The 22,340-nt window shown below is 36.7% G+C and overlaps 1 protein-coding gene and 1 non-coding gene across 2 annotated transcripts in view; both read right to left on the reverse strand.

Annotated features, from left to right (window-relative positions):
- LOC125230967 (neuropeptide CCHamide-1 receptor-like) overlaps nt 1-22,340 on the reverse strand; it is a 380,354-nt gene that overhangs the window by 243,367 nt on the left and 114,647 nt on the right. The gene's annotated exons all lie outside the window — the stretch shown is intronic.
- Trnan-auu lies at nt 16,905-16,977 on the reverse strand. Its single transcript has one exon. It is a non-coding gene; the product is annotated as a tRNA-Asn (tRNA).

Consider the following 22,340-nt stretch of genomic DNA (forward strand, 5'->3'; position numbering starts at 1 on the left):
GTTAACGTTAGGGTCCATTTCAATGGCATTAGATGAGTTGGTAACAAACGCAAGTGTGTAACCAAACATCAAATGAAGCGATGACTTAATTGTGTTATCAAAATTGACTTACCCTTTACGAAGATCTCGTCTGTATTTTTTTTTCTTGACTCATTTACTTTTCTATGTAAATGACGATCCTTACGAGAGACACAATTAATTTTATTACTTATTTAGAATTTATTACCTATTTAAGTCATTTTTGACGGTCATATGAGAAGATAAACTCAATTTTGACATGTAGAAAATTTAAAGTGTCATTTTTATCATGAAATAAAGAAATCTAAATCTAAATTTAATCTAACTCATTGCTAAGTCATATTAAAGTTCCTCTTTCTTGCCGCTTCAACGGGAAAGTTCCTTTTCCCCTCACTAGCTCGGAAACACGTGTTTTATCCTTTAATACCAGCGGGTAAAATCGCATTTTATCCACTAGTGGGTAAAGTAATTTGACCTTGAATAAAGTCAAATAAACTGCTTTAAAATTGATAAATGTAGGTGAATCTAGTAATAAAGATGATTTACCACTGTGGAACTACTGGAAGCAGTGATAAACACATTTGTGCGTTGTAGTTTCCTCGCTATAGTGAGGGGAAAAGTTTTGTGTTACACTCGGGTGCAAATGTATTTTACTTCTCGTGTGTTAAAAAACTCGCAAGTTCAGGATTCTATTCTCGAACCACTCTCTTCGCTCGTGGTTCAACTATAGAACCCTTTCACTTGCTCGTTTTTCAATTCCACACTCGGCGTTAAAATACAACTTTGCCCCCTTGTATAACAAATAACTATTATTCCCGCATTACAACACTATTAAGCATTAATGGGGATGTTGACATAGACTACGGGGTATGGCGAACAATGGCTTTTTTCATGGACAATGACGCAAGGTTTGGCGGTACCGTTTGTTTGGAAAATTCGTCTGTAAATATTTTATTGTAATGGTCTTTTCATTTATATCCAAAATATGAACAACAATCACGGCATCACGCAATAAAAGTTACACATCGAAAAAGCATAAGAACTTTTCAATTAACATAATTAATGTTATGTGATATATTCTTTTGGCAGCTATTATGTACCTATTCTTCAATGTGTTCAAGCAAAGTTGAGTAATATTACATATTCGACCAGTCAAAAACCAATTTTTCCGGTTTTGAATTTGGAACTTTGTTTTTATTCTACATCCTGTTTTTATTGAATTCCTTTAACTTTAAGGGAAGGTTCTTTAGGTCAAATACAATTAATTTCTCTAAGAAGCTAGCGTCCTAACCTTTACGGTTATCGAATTATTAAAAAAAAAATTAATTACTGAACACATGTGTGGCATCCCTTACCACTTCCTTATTATATTTGTTTTGACATTTGCCGTCAGACACTTGACATTGACTTTAATGTTATGATTAAGGTCCTCTCACACTAATTAATTCATTTATTATGTATGGAATGGAAAAAAAAAATCGAATTCAATTAAAAGCCATATACAGAGTGGTTCCTGATGATGAACGTGTCGAATTTAAGGGAAAACAATTAAAACACGGTGTATATGAGTTGAAAACTCAAATTAAGAGTTTTAAACGATCCACGGTTATTTTCATTAGACTTATATTGACCGAAATATAGACCGTGATTATTTTTTTGATTTTTGTCGAGCTCCCGATATTTCGACGCAGTTCCATGCATCATGATCACGGAAAACTGAAGAACCACGGCCACGGTAGATCCAGGTCAAACGTCTAACTCAAATTACATTTTGGGACTTACCTACAGTGCGAGGCTAAATTTCTTATGTGTAAATCATTCGTACAAAGACGAATTTATCTCCAAGAAGAGGTACTTACCTGTAACAGAAAAAAACACATATTTAAAAACATAGCAAAATAAATTGATTCCGGAGGCGACTATTGGTCCAAAGCTGAAATAACGCGGAAGTGGTCCTCAAGATCTTTCTTCGATGTCAAATTAATGAAGATTGGCGTTTACAGAGACGGTAACTTAGCAGCACGGGGACTAGCTGCCCTCACTGACCTATTATCAAAATACACCCTGAATTACCTATGTGTTTTTATATGTGATGTCACTACATAGTATAAAACAAAGTCGCTTTCTCTGTCCCTATGTCCCTATGTCCCTATGTATGCTTAAATCTTTAAAACTACGCAACGGATTTTAATGCGTTTAATTTTTAATAGATAGAGTGATTCTAGAGGAAGGTTTACATGTAGGTATAGTACCCGTGCGAAGCCGGGGCGGGTCGCTAGTTACAAATAAAAATGAAGACAGGCTGCTAAGCGCAATAGTCTGGAGTTTGAAAAAAAAAATATCTGTAAAATAACAAACCATTTTAAAAGCATCTTCCAAAAATATTACGCATTTTTCTAGTTATTATGAATACATAATAATTATTACGACTCTTTAAGTTCTCGCGCTTTGTACACATATTTAAAGTCACATACAGGTCGAACGCGATTAATTAACATTATTTTACCTTTTTTCCCAACGTTAATAATCGCGTTAATAGTCGCGTTGTTAATTAATCGCGTTCGACCTGTATGTGACTTTAAATATACATATTACGATACTAGTGAAGTTTGAAGACCTCTATTTCGTAGCCGCTGAAGTGAAAAAAATGTCCACAAAATATCGCTATTCTATTACACACATCACTAGGTTACTAAGCTAGATTTATTTCGAGCCTGTGATCCATAAAACATAAAGGCTCCTTCACACTGACGCGATCGAGGGCACACGCGGCAACGGGGCGGTCGCGGCCCAGCCGGCGTAGCCGGATGGCAATCGTCGACGCCAGACGCCGACAGAAATGCAGTCTATTAGCTCTGTCGCGCCAATACGTAAGAGCGATAGAGAAAGCTACGAAACAGAAAATTATCGTGAGCGTTTATGCATTCGGCTACGCACACAGGACACATAGAGAAATGAATAAAAACTTACGATACTCTAAGAACAAATTAAATTATTTTCATAGAAAATATTTTAACTTGTATTTTTCTACCTCAGGGATGGCAGAGGGTGCCACGAGCCTTCGGGAATGTCATATACTTGGAAATTTCGATCCTTGCTTTCGTGCACCGATGGCCGAGTGGTTTTCAGGCGTTCGCCCGGTTAGCGGAGTACGCTGGTTCGATTCCAGCTCGGAACACTGGAGGCCTTGGTCACTTTTTCTTTGTATATGACATTTATTTAACGTTTAAAAACTTACGATCATATCGTTATCCTAGCTATTTCTATCGCTCTTCGGTATTGGCACAACAGAGACAGACTGCATTTTTATCAGCACCTAGCATCAACGATTGTCATTTCGGTTAGCCCGGATGTATAAATAATAAGTAGTATTATTGTGCAAAATAGGATATTTACATACTTCACTGGCTCAGCAACCCTAGAACGATCTTGGCTTCACACAGGAGATCGAGTTTCTACTCTATCCTGTGCTAATTATTACATACATACATACATACAATCACGCCTGTTTCTCCTAAAGGGGGTAGGCAGAGCACATGAAACTGCTAAAGTTACAGTGCCACTCTTGGCAAATAAGGCTGAAAGAAAACGAAACTGTGACATTGCAGTGACAGGTTGCCAGCCTCTCGCCTACGCCACAATTTAACCCATATCCCACAGTCGCCTTCTACGACACCCATGGGAAGAAAGGGGTGGTGAGTCTTTACCCGTCACCACACGGGTAACTAATTATTAATGCGGGCGCTAATTATTAGTTATCAAAAATCTATTACTTATCTGTGATAGCGCACGCAAAGGGACAGCGTGTATGCGAGCCGAGTTCGTTCGATGCTAGAACATTTCTACCACTGGCGACAGCCACGACCTATCACCGCGTCTGCCCCGGATATCGTCAGTGTGACAAAGCCTTAACACCATAACTCCCATGTTAGGTTACGGCCTTTTTACGCGCAAACGAAACTGTTGTCGTAAAAAAATAATTACCTACTTACATTATAGATCGCGCCATTCACGATGTCGCGCGAATTTCTCAGATAACCTTTTAAGGAATGAGAAAGTGAACTAAAGCCCGCGCCATCTTGAAAGGCACTGCGTGTATTATTATATGTAAGAAAGAAAAGAAAGAAAAAATATTTATTTGGTATAAGAACAGTATAGGTACAACACAATACAAATAGAGTGAACCGGTATACCAAATAGGATGCCGCTCAGCGTAGACCATGTCTAAGAGACACGGCACTGATTTTCAGGGCACCCATAATTAAAACTAAACTTAAAACTACTATTATGACAAGATCAAAACAGTCTGTCTTATTCTGTGGGCGATGCTTTGAGGATGTACCGTTAATTAAAAGAAAGCCTACAATTACATTAGGATATACACTAAACAATGATATTTATAATTATGGATGTCGGTAATTTTTAGGGAAAATGATATGGTGACGTAGAAAATCTTTGATGGGCCTTTTTATCATCAAAATTGTGATAATTGTCTCTTTTTTATCATGCAGAAACGTCTGCGAGCGATATTACATGTTTTGAAATTAAAGGAAAAATGGAAAAATTCACACCTCCGGCAGGACTCGAACCTGCGACCTCTGGCCTTGCCGGGGCCATAGCGCTCCCAACTGCGCCACGGAGGCCTGCTGGAAGTGTGCGAATTTATCCATGCCTTCCCACAATTCTCAACCGCCTTAGGGTGGCGTAATAGCAAACATCTACACGTAAGAATTTTTCCTTTAATTTTAAAATTTGTGATAACTGTCGGTACTTATACCCATCACTGTATTTTCCTTAAGTTTCCCGGAGAGCCAACAGTATGAGGTTCAGCAGAAGCGAACAGGTTTTTAATGCGTGCGTGCAAAATCAGTTAGTAATTTCATGTACTTAAATTTCAACTTGGCAGGTAGAATTGACGTTATGATTTTGTATCATAAATGTTACTTAGTTAAAAGTTGATTAAGATTTACTGAAATCAGTGTAGTCAAAAATATGTGCTTCACTCGGCGGCATTCGTGCTTTTAAACCTTTGCAACGCTCAAGATTTCACATTTTGGTCCAATCAGCACGCTAGCAGCGGCTCAATATTGTTTTTTTTTCGCATGCCCAAGTTACATATTCGCACGTGTGGATATACAACGGATTTTGCCACTGTTTTGGCCCATGATGGCAACTGTTGTACGGTTAGTCTAAACCTTTACTGTTATTTAAGTAACATAAGTTTTAAGAAAAAAAACCTCCTCTTTCGAGGTTCTGGTGAAAAGTAGGTACTTGCGAATGTTGGAATGTAGAAATGTGTAGGTATTTTTTAAAACTGCTTTTAATGTAAATCTTTAATTATTTGATGGAAACACAAATGAATATACGTACGGTCACGGACTTCAATTGTTGATCCACTTCTAGCTCATTTTATACTGGACATCTCACAGTTAAGCATAGTTCAGCTATGACGTTCCAGTATAAAATGAGCTAGAAGTGGATCAGCAATTAAAGTCCGTGACTGTACCTATACCGTTAAGGTTTGATGAGTTTAGCTCAATTTCTCATGAATCCGCTATCCGATTATAAGAAATTGAGCTTCACAAAATTATACTTGAAAACTCAAGAAGCTTAACAAACATAACTAAGAGAACAAATCTCCTAACAAATAAATGTCACTGTTCTGAACGTAAATGCAAGCTGTTCTTATAAAAATAACAAAGTCATTATAAGCGTGCCGTTCAGATTTCAGTTCCGTTCTGATCTTCATCAACAGTTCCACTGCACTAAACGTCAATGTTCTGGACGTAAAACAAAATCGGTCCAGTAACGACGGAGATATCGTGGAACAAACATAAAAAAAAGCATACAGACGAATTGAGAACCACCTTCCTTGAGATTTGGGGCGGCGGTTAAAAACAAATTAGATCTAAATGTGTATAATGTATATGACCTATTTCTAATACGTCCTTGTTATGTTTTATGGGCCTTAAAAGGGTCTTTTTCATTTTACTGCTTCCATTTTATCGTTGTTTTATAACAATTTGATACAATATTGCCTATAAATTGTTCCTGTATTCATTGGGCTAGCAAAATACACGGTGTAATAAAAAGAACCGTTCAAACTTTGCATACTGATTTTTGAGGTCATAATGAACAACTTTTATTATGGGGCCAATGCTGAAATCGCAAAAAAATTGGCTGTTTCATACATTTCGACTGTCATGATGCCGCTCATTTGTATGGAAGAGCCAAATTTTTTTTCGCGATTTCAGCAGTGGCCCCATAGTAAAAGTTATTCATTATAACCTCAAAAGTCACTTTGCAAAGTTAGAACGGTCCTTTTTATTTCAACCTGTATATCGTTTCTGGTTAAACAATAATATGGGCACAACCGTAGAATAAACAAACACCTATGGATGGACTCAAACCTGCGACCTACATAGCCGAAGTAGCCGCTCTGGCGAACTGAGCTGCATCTGCTATGATGTAGGAGATGATGTTCGAGTCTGCCGGATATGTGATTTTTTCTTTTAATTTAAAAATGCATGTTCAAAAATAATTTTAAAACATACACTTCATATAAAACAGAAGTTTGACAGCAGCTTAGGATCCTATCGTGTTATCCCTTGCATGGCATTTTGGCATTATCCCTTTAGACTATTTAGGGATGTCAAAAATCAAGTAGTTATCTTATCTGTCCATGCAAAGTGATGTCAGGTCGTATAATATACTGTAATACCCAACCTAATATTACTACATTTTACCTAATATTGCTACATTTGCTACAGTGAATAGTAAATATGATATTTGATTTCTTTTTATATAGCCAGTCAATCATGTATAAAAATATAAGTATACAAAGGCGAAAAAGTCTGTCAGTTACGTCTTGTTGTTCCAAAAGGGAACAAAACAAACCTTTGTTCTCCCTGTTCTGACCCTTTCATTGAGACAAAACTTGTACAATACATGATTCAATATTTACTAGGAATTCCGATTGAATATGTTCTAGTCAATATTAAATACCTGCCATGTCTCAATGAATGATGTAACATGTCCTTCAGCCATATTGGGGCCGACATACAATTAGTGCGTTTTCATATTATCCGATACGATATCGAATGTAGGACCGATTTTAGCCGCCATCTCAGCAGTTCTCGAAAAGTTTGTACAAAAATTAAGGAAAAAGTTAAGTTTGTTTTTTTTTTATTTCTTTTTTGTTACCAAGATTTATTTCATGAATTGAGATTTTAGTAAGTTTTATTTGGTCATTAAGGTTCTCTAGTATCTATATTTTCTTAATTATAACAATTGGACGTAGTTACGCGAAACGTTCCAATCCACATGAAATTGTCATTAAGTTTCAGACCTTGTATGAAAAACAAAAGTCTTTCTTTTCAATGACAATTTCAGATGGATTGGAACGTTTCTGCGTAACTACGTCCAATTATCCTGTATATATTTTACGAAAGTCGACTTATATCACTAAATGTTGGTAACAAAATAGGATCAATTAAAATTTGCTGACGTGGCTACGTACAAATTTTTTGAGACATCCGTTATCGGAATGTAAAAACGCACTTAGACGACACGCCGTCGTTTCGTGGCTCGATGCGACGTCGTATCACGTTGCGACGTCGTTTTATTTTATCTTATGGCACAGATTAAATATAACAAGATCATACCATCCCATACATTAAAATGCGACCGCCTAAAACCGCGCTTACACTCCACCACACATAGATGGCGCCACAAAAAAATGTCTTGTAGCTTTCGATTATACTTGTAGATGGCGTTAAGTGTCACTTTTGACATAAATTTACGGCTCGGAATTGACACTTAATGCCAACCTACAAATAATCGGTGGCAACAACGTATTTTTATGTGGTGGAGTGTAAGCGCGTTCGTAGGCGGTCGCATTTTAATGTATGGGATGGTATGATTTTGTTATATTTAATTTATGCTTATGGTTAGTTAGCTTGCGTTTATTTTAATCGTCGTCGTGCCGTACGTCGTACAACGTCACGACACCGTGTCGTAAACATTTACGGTTTACGTCGTATCCACGACACGACGTCACCACTTCAACGTTGCCAATTTCAGGCTGCGAAACAGCGCCATCTAGTTTTATGCTGGTTCTATGCTCGGATTTTTTTAAATGGGGGCTGTTGGATTTTCTCAATAACTATTTGTATTCTATTTAAAAGAGTAAACACCAGTTTCTCTACAGGAATCATTTTATTCAACAAAATAACATACACACTGTATCTAATTGATTTCTGGCGGTAAAACGTAAAATTTACGAGCTTAAAGTAAACTATACGAAAATAATCTCAATGGTAGATTGTACTGAAATAAATTATTTCCGTTGCTAACTATTTTCTATTTGCGAATCAAAAATCGTACGGTTCATATAACTTCACGTGTCACTATATTATTTATACTTATACAACCTCTTTAGATCTGGTTCTCAAATACAATTAATTAATGAACTAGCGTCTTAACTCTTACGATTATCGAATTATTAAAAAAATAAAAATAATTACTGAACATGTGTGCGACAGCCTTTGCCACTTCCCAATGTTATTTGTTTTGACATGTGCCGTCAATCACTTGACACTAAGTTGAATATTATTCTTAAGGGTCTCTCACACTAATTAATTCAATTATTATGTATGAAAACGATGAAAAAAATTTTTTTGCGAATTTAACTGAATAACAATACAGGATGGTTCCTGATAACGAACCTAACGACATGTCGAATTTAACGGAAAACAAAAAAAAAACACGGTGTATTGTAACCAAAGATAATTTAACATTATAACTCCGTATTTTTTTTTATACTACGTCGGTGGCAAACAAGCATACGGTCCGCCTGATGGAAAGCGGTCACCGTAACCTATGGATGCCTGCAACTCAAGAAGTGTCACATGCGCGTTGCCAACCCACTAGAAACTTGTACACTCCCTTTTGCTGTCTTAAGTACACTCCTTTAATTAGACGGAACAAATTAGTTCCATAGGTCCTTCCGTCACCAACACACCGCACCCTCGTTGAGCTCTGGCAGCCTTACTCACCGGCAGGAACACAACACTATGAGTACTGTATAAGACAAATTAAGTCTAAAAAAACGAAAGTGAAAAACCTAAAAAAAAATATGTTCATTCAATGTTAGTAGTAGATGGACCTAAGATTAATATTTGATTATTTTAACATTTACAGATTCGAACCATAATATATCTTATCTTTATCAATATTTGACGTAAATTAAAACATACATATTATTGGAGACAATTCGTGCCTACATACATAACATACATATACAATTATACAGGGTGAAATAAAAAGGACCGTTAAAATTTTCCCATAATAAAAGTTGTCCATTATGACCCCAAAAATCACTATGCAAAGATTGAACGGTCCTTTTGTTTCATCCTGTATGTAATTATAATTACAGTCAATCATGTTTAGCTCGATTAATAATATACTTGATAATTGTTGTAAAAGGTCGCTTGATACAATAAACACTTAAAAATAACATAAACATAACATGACAGTGCTGCTCAATATTACTTATATTCGTATCCAACCAATCTAAACCGCAAATAGATTTTCAGTGTGTTACCACTAATGTAACATATCTACATAACATAGGTTAAAATCAAATTATAAAGCAATTTCGGTGAACCGATATTCAGTTGGATACAATTTACTCCAGCAATTAGCATATATTTTAAATTAATGCATTTTATTGACTAACTGCGAAATCAGTTGCGTTTACACTACTGATGACTGTGTCATCATCATCCTCCTTGCGTTATCCCGGCATTTGCCACTGCTCGTGGGAGCCTGGGGTCCGCTTTGACAACTAATCACAAGATTTGGCGTAGTCACTAGTTTTTACGAAAGTGACTGCCATCTGACCTTCCAACCCGAAGGGTAAACTAGACCTTACTGGAATTAGTCCGCTTTCCTCACGATGTTTTCCTTCACCGAAAAGCGACTGGCAAATATCAAATGACATTTCGCACATAAGTTCCGAAAAACTCATTGATGCGAGCCGGGGTTCGAACCCGCGACCTCCGGAACGAAAGTCGCACGTACTTTCCGCTAAGCTACCAGCGCTTCACTACTGATGACTGTGTGACTGAATAAAAGTATGTCACCGCTATTTAGCATCCGAACTCCACCACATACGAAGCTACTCGCCCAATGGGAAAGTACCCCCCCCTGACGACTACGCCCGTCCCGCTGAACTGCTCCCCGCTGGACATAAGCACTATAAGCAGCCGTGGCCGATCTAGAAAGCCTTGAACAGTCTGCGCTCCCAGGTCGGCCGTGTGTGACTATAAAAATGAAATCAGATGTTATTACAGTATTAGTAACGTAGTGCCCCAAGTAAGCACACATATTGTATATACTAACTAAATCGTTAACATCAAAGAGGATCGAGTATTATAGAGAGTTAGGTACTGTCAAAGTAAAAGTTGTAATCACAGTATATAAACTGCCATCTCTCGACACAGGCTTAAAACTTTTGAACCTCAGTTTTGACAATTTGGTCCATATTCTTTGCTTGATATGTGTTAAAATGTCAAATATTAATATTAGCGCCATCTAGCCGAGCGTACCCCAATACCTTTATCTGTATGGTTTAATGGTACATTTTTTCTTAGACTTTAGCTGTCTATACGGAGTTACATATGTCTTTGGTTAACATATATGTATAAGTTTAAAGTATCAGACAGAAAACCATTAATTTAGCTAAAAAGATGTGCGGTAAGTCCCTAAGCGTTCATTGTCTTTTGACCTTTAAAATCTGTGCATAAAAACCAGTTTAGTATTCAAGAAGTAAGCCTTAATTTCAAAAGCCTAGCTTTACTCCGATCGAAGAGGATTATTTCTTATCTTTGAGAGTAGCTGTCATTGGTGGCCCCACGTTGGGCGCCAAATGTCCTTTTTTATTGATTTAATAATTAAAATCAAAGGTACAGCATCCATTTCCAGTGTTCCACAAAACTGTGGAGTCACGAGTCAAGCCACTTGAGCGTAGTACTCTCCTAGGCGGCCCCGCGTTGGGTGCTAAAATTAATGTCCTGAGCGTAGCAGTTTCCTAGGCGGCCTCACGTTGCTCACCAAATGTCCAAGAGCGTAGCACTCTCCTAGGTGGCCCCACGTTGGGTGCCAAGTGTCCTGAGTGTAGCACTTTCCTAGGCGGCCCCACGTTGTTCACCAAATGTCCTTGAGCGTAGTACTCTCCTAGGCGGCCCCACGTTGGGTGCCAAATTTCCTGAGCTTAGCAGTTTCCTAGGCGGCCCTACGTTTTTCACCAAATGTCCTTGAGCGTAGTACTCTCCTAGGCGGCCCCGCGTTGAGTGCCAAATTTCCTGAGCTTAGCAGTTTCCTAGGCGGCCTCACGTTGCTCACCAAATGTCCTTGAGCGTAGTACTATCCTAGGCGGCCCCGCGTTGGGTGCCAAAGTTAATGTCCTGAGCGAAGCAGTTTCCTAGGCGGCCTCACGTTGCTCACCAAATGTCCTTGAGCGTAGTACTATCCTAGGCGGCCCCACGTTGTTCACCAAACGTCCTTGAGCGTAGTACTCTCCTAGGCGGCCCCGTGTTGGGTGCCAAATTTCCTGAACTTAGCAGTTTCCTAGGCGGCCCCACGTTGTTCACTAAATGTCCTTGAGCATAGCACTCTCCTAGGTGGCCCCACGTTGGGTGCCAAATGTCAAATTGATCTCCCGAACACTAATGGAAAATCTCGGACAATGCTGGTTTAACTTACAATACACTTCTAATCAAATGGTCAATTATTAAACAAAACAAATTCCGTTACTCCTTAACTACCTTTTAATTATCAAGCCCATTAAAAAGCAATGGTATCAGAAGATCAATCTATACTCGTAGCAGCTTATTTTTCTTAGTCAGGCGCTAAAGAAGCGCGAGACGGACGGCCGACGAAGATCACAGAGTGTAGCTTGACTAGCCGTCGTGAGCACTCCCGGGAACTCCCGATGGGTTAGGAATATGTCTGCATAGCGGCAAATGATAAAACGTAAGTTAAACCGTCTTTTTTTCAATACGATATTTGGGTTTAAAAATCTTCTGAAATATCAGAACACTTCTCAATTAGACTACGTCTTGCTGGTTGATAAGCGGATAAGCCATTTTTATTAAAACGCCTTCCCCAAGCCTTTCTTGGCGATATTAAAAAATATGCCGCCCTTTAGACACTGTTCCTGACTCCTAGGATAATTGAGTTTAAGTGGTTTGTGGTAACTGTACGTAGGGCAATGATTCCTAAAATAATACTAGTTTATGAAAAAAAAAACTGTTAGTTAGTGTTGATTTGAAAAATTGTTAGTGTTTAGTGGCAAAAATAACATACTGAAAAAAGCTTAAAATTTCTATAAAGTACTTTTTTTATTATATTCAGATTTTTATTATAAATACAGATAAAAATAGAAATAATTTTGCATAGTCTTTGATTTGATCAATGGAAGGAAAAACGAACATTTCGGTTGACGTATTACGCGAGGCGGGATTCGAACTCACTTCAGGAAATTGACATATAATTCGATTCAATCGGGTCAGGGTACTACGTAGCCAAATGCACAAACGCTAACGATAATATCTGCTTCGTAGCGATCTATCTCTATCGCTCTTGCACATTGGCGCGACAGAGCCAGACTGTATTTTTGTCGGCGTCTGGCGTCGACGATTGCCATTCGTCTACGTCGGCGGGTAACCTTTTAGACGGATATTATGTGGGTCATTTTTATTTATGACATTTTCAAGCAAAAAGTAGCACTTTGTCGCTTATTATCAGGAAGATACTCGTATCTTTATAAGAATAATATAATTTTCACCTCACTAGCTCAGAAAGGACTTTTTTATTCTTTAAAAACAGATAGCAAAATCGCATTTTATCCACAAGAGTGCAAAGAACATTTGAAATTCGAACGTGTCATTAGTTACTTTTTTAAATATAATTTCTTGTAAAGGCATGTCCCAGACAGGACAATTTTCTCCCTGTGCTTAAATTGTCTTAACAAATCATGTGATGCGAACGTAAAAATAATTTCATATCGAATTGTTTCCGACTAAAAACATAAAATTCAAACAATTTTATAACATGATTTTACCATAAAACACTTGAAATCATACAAAAATTGTATTTTTGACTCTTCCATTGTACTTGTCTTATTCAGAACGCACCTTAAGTAACATTGTAATCTCAAAACGCGTGAAACGGAACGCACCCAAATAGATTTTTCTTCTTGATTCTTAATTTGAAACTTTTATGGTGTCGGTCGGTGCATCGTGGAAATTGTAATACTTTTACTTATTTCCAGTTGTTTTTATACTTTTTATTGCGTGTTTCCTCGCTTTAATGAGGTGAAAAGTTATGTGTTACACACGGGATGCAAAGTTATTTTACCTCGTGTGTATTGCAACACTCTCTGCGCTCCGGATTCTATGTTGAAGTACTCGCTTCGCTCAGAATTATATTTTCAACCATAGAATCCATTCGCTATCTCGTAGTTCAACCCTAGAATCCATTCGCTAGTTCGTGTTGCAATTCCACACTCGGTTAAAATACAACTTTGCCCCCTTGTATAACAAATAACTATTAAAGAGGAGCTGATCAAAGGCTGAAATCAAGGTACACTTTTTTCTTGACACACAAGAAATAAGTGTACCTTGATTTAAGGTAAAGTCAATAAATTATGCACACCAAGCGCGGAGTGGTGTATTTGAGAAAAAAAACGCCTTAATTGCCCGATTACTTCACTCCGCGTTTAGTGTTTTCAGACTGAATTAAAAGGGTGAAACCTAGGTAAAATTGAATGAAATATTTGCTTTATTTATTTTTACATATCCCGATATTATTGTCGGTTATAAAAATACAACCTGTATACGCGTTTTACAACAATAATTCTCACCCAGTACTAGGCACTGTGGCTAAACTTAAAGTATGAAAGTTGTACAGTTACAATTGCAGGAATTAGAACATCGCCCAACTTATTAGGAATTTGCACTTTTTTGACTTGCGCGTCTATTATTTGAAACTAATCATCAAGTTTATATGGATCACGACCTTTCTTATGCCTGATAGTGGCTATTGAATGACGTTGATATTATTTCATGCCAAGTCGGTTGCAAAACTTGCAAACATTCATACGGTCCTATTTAATAAAATATTTTAAGCGGGCTACTCACGTATTAAGTCGATATAACGCTCGACATGTTTCGCTCCATTTCCGAGGAGCTTTTTTTATATGTCTGAGTCTTACATAGTTAAAATTCATACGGTCCGCCTGATGGAAAGCGGTCATCGTAATCTATGGATGCCTGCAACTCAAGGGGTGCCACATGCGCGTTGCCAACCCATTAGAAAAAAATCTAAATCGGTTCATCCGTTTGGGAGTTAAGTACGATGCCGCAAACGGACAGACAGACACGTCAACTTTAAGGGTTAAAAACGAACAATCTGTACTTGACTTCATTATGTAAAATGAAGAAAATCTTTGTAGTAAGTACAACATTACAAAGCACAACATTATGTTGAATATATAGATTGGTGCCAAGGCTAACTAAAAAATAATTAGATCATTTCGATTTAAAATTCGGATTTAAAAGGTGTCTTTTGGTGTCCAATTCACAGTATTGATTGAGTTATTTCAAGCCAACTCGGAATACGTAATATGCTTGGCTATTCCGCGAATCTTTAACAAGAGACAACAACTGTACAAAATCGAAAACATAATTATCGTTGTCTGAGTACCCAAAACACAAGACCTCTTGAGGTTACCGTGGGACCCAGTCAATCTATATAAGAATGTCCTATTATATTTTATATAATTATTTATAAAATAAAGTCACACCATAATTAATGTATGGTCATCTGGATTACGGTTCGTTGCAAGCAAATTTTAAAATACCATGTTCCTTAGATTGTTGCAATGTTAAAACGGATTAGTTATACTAGTTAAATGTCTAAAATTACAAAATACCAATTTTCAGTACATCAAAATGCCAAAATGACATTGGCCTATAGGCTACTTGCCTCCTAGACCCTAGTCAAATCAGCTTCTTTTTAAAAACTGTCAAAACGAATTTGAAATAGAATTAATATGAAATTGAATTGAGTGACGTACCGTCACGTCTTCAATTCAGTTACTTTATATATTACTACCTGACTTATTAAAATATAGAGTTAATTAATGATAAATATTTATGAAAAACTGTAAAAATACAGTTTTCATGGAAACTTTTTGAGAAAGTGAAGATCTAGTTTTAAGTTAAGACGATACAGGAGGGGTCATAAAAATTCTCAATACAAACGCTCTCGACCACAGATGTCATATATACCATAGATCAAGCAAACGTATCTACTTAGCGTGTCAAATGAACTCAGTGAAATCCACTGAGTTGTCCGTCTTTACTCGCAGCTTGCAGCTTTCGGGCGTCAATTTTTGTAAGTTGAAGTCAACCAAAACATAAAAAATGCCTCGTTACGTGATATTCAATTGCAACAATACAAAAATTATGAACAATCAAGAGCCTGAGACATAATTATTTAAAATTACAGGCAAGAATCAACTTCAGTACAAAATTTGACACGCTCGGCCCCTATACAAATATATGAATTTGTTTCTTCTATCTAAATTAAGTTCTGTGCTCTCGACTGTTTCCTTCCTGGTTTTTGAAGATAGAGCAATGATTTTTTTCAACGCAGATTATTGTTGTTTTTATCTGTTTTGGACCGTTTTGATTTTTTTGATATTCTTATTTTTAAAGACGCTAGAGCCCATCGAAAATTTCCAAAAACGGCGTTATTGATTATGGCGCAAAAAAAGGTGTGGTATTCAAAATTGGTTAAAATTTGCCAAAAAACTAAACGGTCCGACACAGATTATTTCATTGTTATTCAGATTCTCAAATTTCGTTACGATTGATTAAGTTTTGAATGAGGAAATAGTCGAGAGCGGAACCTCGATTTTAAAGATTTTTTCGCAATATCTTTTAATTGAGTTCTTCTGAACGGACAATTTTTTTTCGATATATCTAGTTAATAACACATATATTAAACTAGAATTCCCAAATTGAAAGGGGGGGCTCCTTTCCATTTTAGAATTTTCGCTCCTGTAGCGTCTTAATTTGACTTTTAGACATTTTGGGATTACGGTAATTTGAGAAGTAGGTTTAAGTCATTTCAAGTTTTAGACATTATGAGACTAATCTGTTTTGGCATTGCGACGTTTTAGGAATACTATGGTATAATTTAATTTGGTTGTAACGAACCGTTATCCAAATTTGGAGCTATCAATTTGTTTACACACTGCTATTGCACGCAGGCAGAGAGAGAGTTCTAGAAAAATAGTTCTCTATAGGGAGTTATGAAATTTCTGGTACCGTATTTAATTACCACCATAATATTAGACTTTATTTGTATGCCACAGGTCCGCGTCGTACAACTGCGTTCGTGACCAACAAAATGGTTCCGACGGAAGACCAGCGCTGACCCTCGGGTTAGCATTTATGCTGAGTCGGGACCATTTAGTGGTAAATTATATGTTTTAATTTCTTTTATTTGCTGTTTCTGTTTTTCTACTTGTGTATTTTATTGTAGTTCTATACGAATAAATAATTGATTGATTGATTGATTTGTCAAATTCATGGAATTCAATATTAAATATTTTTTGTCATTCTTATGCCTTATTGAGGCCTTATTCCTTATACCGCTTAGGAAATTAGAGCCTTTTCAGTGTGATGTAACGTAAATCATAATATTTTCTCACTGTTGCTATAACACGACTATTGTGTTTTAACTTCTGATTAGCAGAAACGTCTGCAATCGATGCCACTAGGCTTAGAATAAATTTAAAAGTGGAAAATGTCTGCCTTGGGTGAGACTTGAACTCACGGCCTCTGGATCAATATTCCAGCGCTCTGCCAACTGAGCCACCAAGACTTCAACCAAGCCAGCGAAATTTTCCACTACTAAGGTCAATGGGACCCGTAGCGACATCTACCGTAAGAACGACTATTGTGATCTAGATGCTACTCGTACATAAAATTATCTTAATGACTTTATATGGAGAAATCTCAACAGAACCAATCACTCGAAATTGACCAAATTTTAGCAAAAAAAAGGGTTAGTAGCATAAGCCATCCCATACAACCATTTCAGTCGCAAAATCTTCAAATCAGTAACTAACTGTCAAATGTGACATAACGCGTGGTAACGTCGTGCAAACAATGCGACCGTATTGATACAATAACAAAATGTAGTCGTCGTGTGCACTCGTTACGGTAACAAAATGTGTACGAATTTGTGGCTGTCAATGTCACTGTCAGAATGACTTTAACGACAATTTATTAGTCGACGTTTGCACACATAACGGTAACAACATGTGGACGAATTTGTGGCTGTCATTGTCACTGTCAGAACGGTTTCTGACAGTGACATTGACAGAATTTGTACACACATGTGTAGGTCTGATTACCGAACTGCTCCTAAACCACTGTATCCGCAAATGACAATCTGAAATACGAAGATTTCTCAAACTGTCTTGTGAAGTTGTGGACTGGTTGCTTTGAATCATTTAAATATGAGCGAATTAAATAATAATAAACGACGACGACCATTTAACACTTTCGCTACCAAGAACCCGACTGTCGGGCACACCGCTCGTAGAAGCGTAGCCGATTACATGGGTTTCCCCGTATGTAGCGAAAATGTCGTAGCGCCGCGTAGAGCCCGGTTTCGAAAGTGTTAAGCACTCTTCGACATTTTATAGAAATGTGGGAAAGTTAAGAAAAGTGCAGAATGATAATACAAATAGATAAGCACTTTATAGTTACTTAATGTATTAAATATAATAATTTTTAATTCTTACTTATTGATAAAAATGAAGTGTAGTGTTGCTTTACACAATAAAAGTAGGAATCAAATGAAATAGAGTATTTACTGTGATATTAATAGAATTTCTGTTGCGCAATGATAGTTTTTTTCAGTACAGATGCTGCTTTTTTTAACGCAGTAGTGCGAGCAAATCAAACAATGATTCATTTCTTGTCTGGTCGAAACTCTTAGCTTAGATTTAGGTACTGAAAATCATCGTACGATACACGTGCGAAAAGGACATTCACAACTCGTGTCGATTTAAAACACTCCCTTCGTTCGTGTATTAATATATCGCTACTTCGTATCGATTTTCCTCTTTTCCGCACTCGTATCTACAAGTATTTTGTTTGGGTTACAAAAAAAAAACACATTATTTACTCTACTACGTTTTATTTATGTCTCTTTAACATTACAAATTTGTAGACACTTATCTATACAAAAATCTTGACAAAAGAAGTACAGATCGCTGAAATTAATGTTGATAGTAATATTAATGACGACTACTTCAACAAGTGTCAATTGTGAAATGCCGCAAAATACTAGTTGCTCTATAGAAGACCATAATAATATGATCCCCGATCCTTTACAACCCAGCAGCTCGGTACGCACGTTACATTTTTTTTTTTAATTTTCTTTAGTGAGGGCAACTGAGTACGACGGCATATTTAATTGTTTATAAAGTTTGAGGATACCTGGAAAAAATTAATACAAGAAGCCATTTTGAAAATATAATAAATATTCACTGCTTTCAGTCACGCGTATACGCTGCGACCATTTTGCGACCGTTTGTCGACCGTTTGGTGACCGTTTGGCGACTGTTTTTTACATGGAATATTACCGTCTTAATCCATATTTTAACAACTGTATTAGTTTTCTAGGCATTTTTTTTATTATTTCAGTATAGTATATGCACCGGAGCACTAAAACTTCACCAATCAATATACATAACACGCAAACACCGAGTAGTCAATAATATTATTACTGGTTAAACTGAGGTAAATTGATGGCGCGTTGATAAATTTAGACTTATTTTATGAAATCACTCGAGCAATTTAATTGGCCATGGTAATTAGCCAACATTATATTACAAATGCAAACAATATTTATCTTTAACAAATTCTTACGCCATTACATTTTAATGTCAAATGATTTTATTTCTTTTTTACTTTGACGTCTCTGACAGTCGCCATTTGAAAAGAATGAAATGAACGAATGATTTTGGGAAAGTAGTCGCCAAACGGTAACAATGTGTGCACGCGTAGTGCACACTTCTGTCACTTCTGTGACCATTTGTGCCTGTTACCAATCGTCCCCATTTGGGTCGCCGCGACTAAACGTCGACCGTACTGCGACTAAGCATTGAGACCCGAAGACCTGTGTGTACACAAAATAGGAGGATTTGCGTAGGAACGGCGACCGATTATGGTTATATGGGATAACACAGCAAAAGGGAGTGTACAAGTTTCTAATGGGTTGGCAACGCGTATGTGATAGGTACTCCTTGAGTTGCAGGCGTCCATAGGTTACGGTGACCGCTTTCCATCAGGCGGACCGTATGCTTGTTTGCCACTGACGTAGTATAAAAAAAAACCCTGGCACTGGACAGACCCTCAAAATAAAACGGTATTTTATCGCACTAATATCTAATCAGGATTATTCGAATACGGCCAATTTCAGTATATTAACTAGGTACTTAAGAACCTATTTGCAATGCACGAAGCCTATTCGTGCTAGATTTCATGCAAGATGGGGTCAATTAGATGCTACATGATGTGAAAGCTATTTTAGTTACAAACCGAGGTAGTTTCTAAACAACCTTCGGGTATAGTGCTTTTTAGGTTCCGTACCAAAAGGTGCAAAAGGAATAAAATGATGGTGCGATTTTGGCCATCTGTCTGTCTGTCACAGTACTAAATATCTCGAGAACTACCTATACTACCGCTTTGAAATTTGCAATAGGTATGAATATTGTAGACCTCTACAAATTAAAACTGTTATTTTCTTATCTATTATTATTAATTGTATAAAAATGGCCAACATGGAAGGGGGCAACATCTTAAATTACTTAGGTCACGTGGAGGGAGAATCGTTAGAAAGAACTCAAATTGTACGTAACAGAACAATCACATATTTACTATTTTTCTACTGTTCAAAAAAATACATTTGGAGGAAAAAAAAATACCGTTCCTTATTCTTTAAGTTTACCAACGAAAATTACTAAGTTTTTATATTAGGTATTGAAGTAAAATATTTTTTTGCGTTCAATATTTGAAAATATCGTTCAAAATGAGCTTAAGTAATAAATATTACGAATCCATTTTAAAAGGACCTACCTATGCAAATATTATCACAGCCTTAATAATATATTCAACACGTCTCAATATATTCAGTAAGTAAATATAGAATAGCGCCTGTAGGCTTTTGCGATATCCAGAAAATATTTGACACGCGAATCTCTAACCCGCATATTCATAAACGTACTCTGAAGTTATCAAGCCGATAAAGTTCGTTTGTCCCTTTCTATCACACCAATACGTCGGAAAGGGACAAACGAACTTTATCGGCTTGATAACTTTAGTGAACGTTTATGAATAAGGGGTTAAGACGATATTCAGGAATGTGTCCCGAGAGACTGAAATTCGGTTCGACGTTTAATCCGAAAATTACCCGCAGTGTTAAGACGCTGACAACACCCAATGACCTTGACGCTAGCGTACACTGTCTATTCGCATGGGAGTAAGTGAGAGCGCGATGTCACTAAAACAGGGCGGCTAGGTACGAAAAGTACTGAAAAATATTAAAATAAAATAGAAAGATGCATTATTTGTGCAATATGTTTCGTCAGTGTTTTAGATATTATATTTTTGTTATTGTAATTTTAATTAAAGACAACTAAGTGAATAATTGAACGACATAGAACCGTTAAATGACGAACTCGAGACCAATCTTTGCAATTTTTTTCTATCGAGCCGATTTCGTTAAATCGTGTATCGAGTACGGCTATGTTCGTTGAAATATAATGAATAATAACATATAATTTACTTGCCTTACTAAAACTAATAGTTTGTTATTGTTGTTATTTTAATTTAATTATAATAACTTATTTTTGACATGTAAATGAGATGTACATTTATCAATAAATATATCTGAATCTGAATCTGTCTTTAAAAACTGCGCAAGTAACATCTATTTTGCGCAGTTGGGTGTTGTCAGCCCCTTAATACCTAAATTCCTTTTAAGATACCGGAGCGTTTTAAATATATGTCTAAATATGTAAACTTATATGTTGTGGGCTTACGTGAGTATTAGGAGTATGAGCATAATTATGTCTTAGTAAAAAGAAAACGTCCATCATGACAAATCGAACCTTGTTATTATGTTTTTAAGAAATACTAAGAAAAAAATTAATCCATACTAATATTATAAATGGGAAAGTGTGTGTGTCTGTTTGTTTGTCCTTCTTTCACGGAAAAACTGAGCGACGAATTGACGTGATTTTTTAAGTGGAGATAGTTGAAGGGATGCAGAGTGACATAGGCTACTTTTTGTCTCTTTCTAAACCCCCACTTCCGTAAAATGAGAGGTGGAAGTTTGTTTGGAGCATTTCGCAATTTTCGAATTTAACTTGAGAGAAGCCGTGGGCAAAATCTAGTATTAAATATTTATGTTTTCCCAACATACTCATGATTTTCAATTAGCTTATTTTATAAATTGAAATAGATAATTATCATACACGAAAGAAAAAACGACAAGGCCCACTGGTGGCCGAGCCGGGAATCGAACCCGGGTCTTCAGCTTAGCTTATTTTAGTTGCCTACAAATGCCTCATCTGTTTTCTCCACTCGACTCGAAGTCGGCGTTTTTCTTCCATTTTGGGTATAATATCATGACCCAGTCGTCCCGCCATTTTCTTTTTGGTCTGCCTAAACCCTGGCTGCATGCCGAACCCGTGGTTGTGCTCTAATTTAAATTTACATAATCTACCTATTACCCAATAATAATACTCTGAGGCGAGTCACCGTCTGCTGGAAATAAAATTGGATACCGTTTTAGCAGACATCAGGTTTTTTCCATTTTAAAGTCTGATTTTTACGCTATATTTAATAAATCACTCCACCAGACTGAACGTATTTATGACTTCGTTAATTTCACAAAAGTCAAAATTGAACTGGCTAAAGAATCAAATTGTTAAGTGGACCGTATAATCTAGATTCTATCTACTTACATAATTATCATTAGTAAGTCTGAGTTAGGTCTGCATTTAGTCTTAATTTAGACCTAGTAAAACGAAGACATATGAGATAAGCTAGCTGTATAATGATGTAATCGTGGTATGCCAAAGACAAGGATAAAACATGTACAAATGTATGCCAAAGACAAGGATAAAACACGTATAAATGCAAAGCGTATGGTAATTTAAACGGTAC

Source organism: Leguminivora glycinivorella, chromosome 11, assembly GCF_023078275.1.
Source record: "Leguminivora glycinivorella isolate SPB_JAAS2020 chromosome 11, LegGlyc_1.1, whole genome shotgun sequence".
Lineage (NCBI taxonomy): Eukaryota > Metazoa > Arthropoda > Insecta > Lepidoptera > Tortricidae > Leguminivora > Leguminivora glycinivorella.